The 7,734-nt window shown below is 33.7% G+C and overlaps 1 long non-coding RNA gene across 1 annotated transcript in view; it reads right to left on the reverse strand.

The window, feature by feature from the left end:
- LOC117114987 overlaps positions 1-4,057 on the reverse strand; it is a 6,980-nt gene extending 2,923 nt beyond the window's left edge. The window contains exon 1 of the long non-coding RNA XR_004446472.1: positions 3,800-4,057. This is a non-coding gene — a long non-coding RNA (uncharacterized LOC117114987). The remainder of the gene's footprint in view (positions 1-3,799) is intronic.
- Positions 4,058-7,734: the final 3,677 nt, after the last annotated feature.

Below are 7,734 nucleotides of genomic sequence, written 5' to 3' on the forward strand. Positions count from 1 at the left end.
AACAAGTGTTGTATGAAATGTATACTGGAAAAAAAGAGAATAAAGGTGGGTTGCTCACACGAAAGAGAAAAAATGTTATAATATCCGATTGAATGTTATTCACTTACTTTTAGATATAGGCCTACGAAGATACAACGTAAGCAATTGAAAACAATTACTTTTGCCAATAATATAGTAGCCTAAATCTTAAATCATGGAGGAAGTAAACTAATTCCTCCATGCTTAAATTAATTAGCAACAGCAACTAATTGATCAATCGATCAAGCAATCAATCATCCAACAAACAACTAAATCACTTAAGGAGAATCAATCAGTCAATCGGTTTATCAACAATCAGTAAGTCAATATGTCAATCAATAAATCAATTAACTGACCAATCAATTAAGCAGCTAATCAATCATCAATCAGTAAATCAATCGATAGATCAATCCAATTTAAGTTAAATATCTTTGGGCCACCGTACACATGCTCAACACACAGGAACATATGAATGATACAATTAGGATGAAAACAAACGATAATAATTTCACTAATTTTAGATCTAATTTCAGAAATTGTTGTATACGGTAGTAATGAATAAATATAATAAAACTGACATTTTTAAACACGTTACATACCGATTGATTAAATAATGTTATTATATAGGCTTATATATAATATCACGTAGCTACATCAAGATAGAATGGATATTTGGCAAGACAAGCAAATATAATATCAAGGAGCAGCAAATGAGAATAGGAAGGTAAATCAGATATATGGCCTGATATAAACAGACGTAACGTGAAGAGGAGGGGTATGTTCAACAGTTGATCGGAAAGATTCCCCTCAAGAAGATTCCATTATAGAGCCTCATGTGACCAACTTACAACGTATGTGCAACTTTTCAAATCGTATCAAAAGAACCGACTAGTAGGCCTATTAGGCCTAGAGATGTACTTACGAATATTCCAATCGTGTCTAGAGAACAGAACTCTATTCCGGAACTTGTTTTTCGGTAGCAGTTACTAACAAGAATGATCGCCACTCACTTTCCACCTCACTATTTGATGTTACGCGACAATCAATCATATGAACTTCGACCTACGTAATATGTGGGAAGTTGTAATAAAGGAAAACCTAAGTTTGGTTTTACAACCATCCTTTTTCCTTCGCAGTTCTCTTATTTGATAATTCCAGGTGTTAACAGGATACTTGGAAATTAGTAATATAGCTTGTTAATTGAAGCGTATATTATACCTCTCTGCAAGACAATGAGCATACGCGATGATCTAGAATTCAATTGGTTTATGTGGATTGTTCAGGATTGGAGTGGTGATTTCTAAACGTAAATTAAAAATGGGAAGCTATATGAATCAACGGAAAACAAGGTCGCCTTGAATCTTATAGGCATTGATCTTGCCTGGCGGTTTGTCACGCATCACAAAAACTAGGCCTTCTCCGTCTACCTATCGCCCGAGACGATTGGTCCACCCCTTTTTTTAACACCGTTTGATAATTGTAATCGGAATTTGCGCGTCACTGAAACACCTTGGTAACAAGTCTCCGCAATTAAAAATTCCATTAGATATCGACACCGATAGTCATCCGTGCTTAAAATTTACATATTGTATTTACAACGGTAATATGTATTGATGTTTTTTCTGGGTTTCTTTTTATGGCTACTAAGTTGTGGCGTCAATGGTGAACAGGAGAGGACCCGCACCTGCGTCCGCCTTAGGAGAAGCTTGGATACGGAATAGGGTGCCGAAAGTGTCATACAGATACGGTTACATAGGCTTGCCCGAAAGAAGTCAGTCACCATGAAGAAATTTCCTAACGTCTTCGTTGTTAAAAATTCATGTTTTTAACGATTTTTAGCTCAGTGATTCTACGAAAATTCAACGATTATCAATAGTCATACTGTATAATCTAATGTAGCTCTAAACAATTTTTTCTCGTAACTTACTTGTTGACAAATGCCAAACAATTTTATCAAGGGATTTAGCTCCAACATATGCAAATTCGTCGTCTAGTCGATCTCTTGAAACAATGCAGATCAACAAGTGACAATACAATCCACGCTTTAAAAGTACAGAAATGTAGTAAAGCTATTCAGAAATAATGTATCGTCTTTGGTAGCTTAAGGGCCGGGGCCGTGTGTTTTTCTGAGACTGGGGCCCTTTTCCAGTCCCGGTCGCCAATTCCATCGTGGGGTTTAGATGTGTTTTTTAAACATGTTTGCCATTTTATATATGCCTATTATAAATGTTTTAACGACGAAAAATTGATATCAGTGACTTAAAATTTGAATACCATTCTCTTTTTGTCCCTATTGTTTTCACAAATTTGACAGATCAAAGGGCCCCTTAATCCGTCACTGGTTATAATATGATATATGTCCTACAGTAGAGACACGTCATTCTGTTATGTATCAATAAAGCTCTTTTGGGTCAGGTGCTAGATCGGGGACCCTATGAGTAGGGGCCCGGGTCCCTAGGTGTTGGGGCCCTACGGACCGCCGCACGAGAGAGCATAGGCCTATCATTATATTTTAAAAAATTTAAGCATCATTTTAAACATCGAACTGCACAGTTTAAACGATTATATAAGTTATCAACTTCAAGTAATTTTGGCACCCATAAAATAAAAATGAGTTTTATCTACAAACTTTTTTTTCTACGAATACGAATGAAATGGTATTAGGCCTATATTTTCTCTTATTCTTGAAATATAATAATATCATACTTTATCCAAAGTAAGCAATATCGAATTCTATATTTACTGTACAGATCAACGCAGACAGTATAGTTTAACATATGCTTAATTTTCTACTGTTCTTGGGCCATAAAATTACTGTAAATTCAGTACAATAAGAATTTACGAGATATGTATATTACATTCACATTATTATCTCTCGAAAAATATGTTTATCTAGCTGTTAAGCCTATTGCCACTCTTGATGTTATTAGCAAGAATTATCAACGCCTGAAGATGGATAAGTCATTTCCGTTGGTAAACAAACAAACGAGTATACGAATAAACACTGAATCGTGCAAATACATTTTGAAATGTCTGTACTAGTTTTTAAAAAAATCCAAGGCCGTATCCAGGATTGTCAATAGAAGGGATGAGGTGGGGAGGCGTGCAAAAATGGATAGAGTATACTAAAATCCTCGTTGGGTAAAGGGGACAGAGCCGGTCGGATCACATCTACGATTTTTCATTACATACGATAATTCGCAGGAAACACTTCCTTGTATTCTGGTACTACTGTATGTATCTTTTCGAGAAAATTGTTGGCACTTAACGCTAGCCATGTTAATTAATGAATGACTCCCCGGGAGTTTCTACACATGTTTTTGCCTGTTTTTCCTCACTAGTTAGTTGATAATAGATATATTATTTTAAAAATTAGAAAATTAATGAAAAAAAATAATAATAATAATAATAATAGAAAATGCAGAAAAGGCTGCATGTTCTGCTCTGCAGGTGGAAACGGTGCCGCGAGTAGCTCTTACTTGCGCCTTATAAAGTACATTATTATTTAAGGATAAAATTTTTAGGTTTCCAGGAGCGTTGTCTTAATTACGATACAAATTCTAATACTAATCTATAAATTCGTTTATTATACATTATATGCTATTTAAATTACACATCTTTAAAACGAGAAAAAATACCTCTTGGGAAGATTGAAATACACAAAAAAAAATCCAAAAGAGACATTATCTTAACTAACATAATATGTATATAAACATCATCCTAAATGAAATAGGCCTATATACGTTCCTGGACATCACATAAAAAGGATTGATAAACCTACCAGTACCACGAAGAAAGACTCAAATCTGTATTTCAATCTTCCCTTTTTCAACGGAGACGTGAGTTCTGAATAAGTCCTTAATCGCAATGTCTTCGAGTAGCTTTTACCGCAGTGTTGTCGGAGTCAAATAGTGTTATTCGTCACGTTCAGTATCGAAATACTCCAATAAATGACGTTTCATTGTATTTATAGACTAATAAACAAACTTATGAATTCATTCACCCCTCCCTATGCGTCGTGGGATTACAGGATGACGGACGGCATAGCCCATGATCATGACATATTACCGGCGATTAAGGCACATCAGTGCTGAGATAAAGGCGTTTCGAGCCTGCTTACGCAAATCAAATCTGGTTTTGAACAGACGATTCAATCAACTAACTAAACATCCTCTCTGTGAAACCAAACATTTAATCTTTATATAGAGATTGGTTGATGTAATATGATCCAGTAACACAGATATTTGACAATTAACCCTCCATGCATCGGAGACTCTCATACACCATGATTTGAAGATATAAAGAAAACATTAATGTTGAGAAGAAAAAAAACCATGTCGATGTGAGAATAATATATAATTGGTATACGGGGATAAACGTAATGCGACAGGGTAGCGTAGAAAACAGGACACCTAATATTACAGTAAAATGAGATATGGGCACATAGAAATTATTATTATCATTATTATTATTATTATTATTATTATTATTATTATTATTATTATTATTATTATTATTGTTATTATTATTATCATTACTATTATTAATATTATTATTATTATTATTGTTATTATTATTATTATTATTACTATTATTAATATTATTATTATTATTATTATTATTATTATTTAATCATCAAATAAAGATAGACCTCTAATTTTAACCACTTACTTAATAGATCCTGATTTAGCGATTCTTAAGTAAAAGACGTGTATTGCAGCGTGTAATATGAAATAATCACTGCTGCCTTGTCAGATAAATATCTCAATTTTTAAAGTGTTCTCAGTCATTGTCGTCTCCCTGTATCTGCTGGCCACAAAACAACCACATCTTCATGGGCAGTTTGTAGGAAATATACATTTGCCTCATCTCAATGAAACTTTTTTAACAAGGTCCTATACACTGTATATTGTTGTAAACGGTAAAGAAGATGAATCTGCTAGTGGGGAAATACTGCTCCAACAGGGATTCGAATCCGGGACCTTCTGCTGTCTATGGTGCAGACGCTTAATCAACTGGGCGTAGGAGTTAATTGAGTTTTAGTCTTATACTGTCAATTTAAATATATATATATATATATATTAGAAAACAGCAAAATTTATGAATAGACCTAGGCCCTATTACTCAAATTTTACATTAAACACGTTTGATATTGCCGCCCATAGATAAGGTACAGTATTAGACTAATACCTCACTGGCTTTCCTCATTGTGTTAAATGAGTTAAACCAACTACACCATGTCTGTCTCTTATACACATCTAGATGTGTATAAGAGACAGGTTTAGATGTGTTTTTTAAGTCTTATACTGTCAATTTAAATATATATATATATATATATTAGAAAACAGCAAAATTTATGAATAGACCTAGGCCCTATTACTCAAATTTTACATTAAACACGTTTGATATTGCCGCCCATAGATAAGGTACAGTATTAGACTAATACCTCACTGGCTTTCCTCACAGTGTTAAATGAGTTAAACCAACTACACCATGTTAAGAAGTGTGTATAAATGTATGATTATTACGTTAAGATGAAAAGTGTGGTCCAATTAATTTACTGCTAAAATGAGGGATTGTTTGGTGTTAGTAGTAGTAATATAAAAGCCCGTTTGTTGCGTGTTGTCCACCAATAGCATTTTAAAATATCAACACTTACTTCAAGTTTTTATAATACTGTATATAGCCTATCAAATTGTTACTGTGTTAATTTTAAAATATAAGGAGATGGACATTGTACTTAATGTATGCTGAATGAGAGACCATTGACGTTAGTAGCAATAAAGGCGCATTTATTGTGAATCCTCAATGGGGGTAGTTAAGTAAAGCTGAACTCATCATTCTAAGACAGTATGAAAACACAAAGTAAGCGTTGGTAATTTTAAAGCGGATGCGTGTGAATTTGATAGTAAAAAAATGCTTTTGCTTCTTTAAGCACACGCTGTTTAATTGAACGGTGTCTTTGCTGGATAGTAGTTGAAATTTTACAAAATACCTGTGGCCTTGGGTCAAGGCACGTCGTTTCTCTCTCAAGCACCCAGGAGAAGTCCTGTAAACAGTGGCGTATATGGGCGTCTTGAAATGAGCGGGGGGTGATGGAGAGGTGGGGTGTGGAAGCACGAGTATTTTTAGAAGGTGCGCCCCGCCCTCTCATAGATACGCCGATGCCTATAAATGGGTACCTGTCAGCTACTTTAACAGAACATGATATTATTTTATTTCAAATTATTAATTACAATCTTTTTGAAGTCGATATTTAACCGTAATCGTAACAGTTAGAGATAAAAGTAATTCTATACCTAACTCGTGACGAGCCACGTACTATATGCATTTAGAAAATCCCTTATATTATTGTAAACAATTTACGGCTCCAGTTGTTTGACATTTATTAAAAGCTTTTGTCATTCTTTAAGTCATATTTTTAAACTTAGTTAATTAGTATTTCAGTCACTGAATCAATGAATCAACACTAATGCCAGTATTCATCTGAAAATGTTCCGTAAATGAAGGCATAACCAACTGGCTGAATACAGAGCCTAGTTTTAAGTCTCAGAGTCAAACCTAATCAAACTTTTTTTTACTGCATGCATGATTTTCAAACTTTGTGGTCGATGTAAGAAAGAACGTTAAATACGGTATGTGATGAAATACGAAATTTATTCGTGAATGAAACAAACATTCTATGTTTTGATTCACATTGCTCATGCTGGTTGAAAACGGTGCTTTACAAAAATTATATGAATGTCGTGGCCAGTGAGTAGTCAAACAAACTGTAGCTTTAGGCCGGTTGGCATATTAAAAAGATAAGGTACTAATTTGACCCGCCCTTGATTAACCATTTACGTATACGATGCACCTTAGTCACATGCTTGGTGAAATATAAGTTTACCATAATAGACACATATAAAATGAATTTAAACAATATACATGTGTTTTTATATCTAAAATTTTACCTTTTTTACTAAATACATTTTTTTTATTTTTTTTACCAAATTTACTAATTAACTACACAACATTCAATTTAGTTGTTTTACTGCAATTTGTTGAGTTACGTACAGACGTTTAATTTATTTTAATACAGATACCAATATATAAAAGTATACAAGTAATCAGCCAGTTGTCTGAAGGGTTAATATACAGTATTACCTTTAATTTTGATATTGATATTTCAAATACTGTGTTTAATGTGTTTGCTCATTTTATAACTATAGTTTAATGACCGGTAATCTATTTGAAACACAAGCCTTCAAAATGTTCATAATCGATACTTTAAAAAAGAATTAATGCCACTATCTAGGGGCTTAGAACATCTCCCTGTTCCCGCATAGGTGCTCCTTCCTCGATTGGCGCTATGTGTCTCAAAAAATTACCGAAACCATTTGATTGAGAGAACACTGGGAATAATTGTTACTTTTAGGACAATGTTCCGTCGTTAGGCCTATATATAGATGATACAAAACTCGGGGCTATATACAAATGATATAGACCTATATTACAATTGACCGTTATTAATCACCCTATAGATCTTATACTATTATTATACTCAGAAATGTGTTTTCTTCATTAATTTAAACGTATTCATTGCGTCAATCATTCTACTTGGTTAATTGAGATAATTACATTAGCGAACATTGCCATACAGCAAAATCCCATAATCCAGGTGGTTACAGTATGTAAGGCCTTATAAAAAGCCTACTCCGAGTTATAGTGTATATA

The sequence above is a fragment of the Anneissia japonica genome, unplaced genomic scaffold, assembly GCF_011630105.1.
Source record: "Anneissia japonica isolate Jap-2015-1 unplaced genomic scaffold, ASM1163010v1 scaffold284995_len508010_cov190, whole genome shotgun sequence".
NCBI classification, from domain to species: Eukaryota; Metazoa; Echinodermata; class Crinoidea; order Comatulida; family Comatulidae; genus Anneissia; species Anneissia japonica.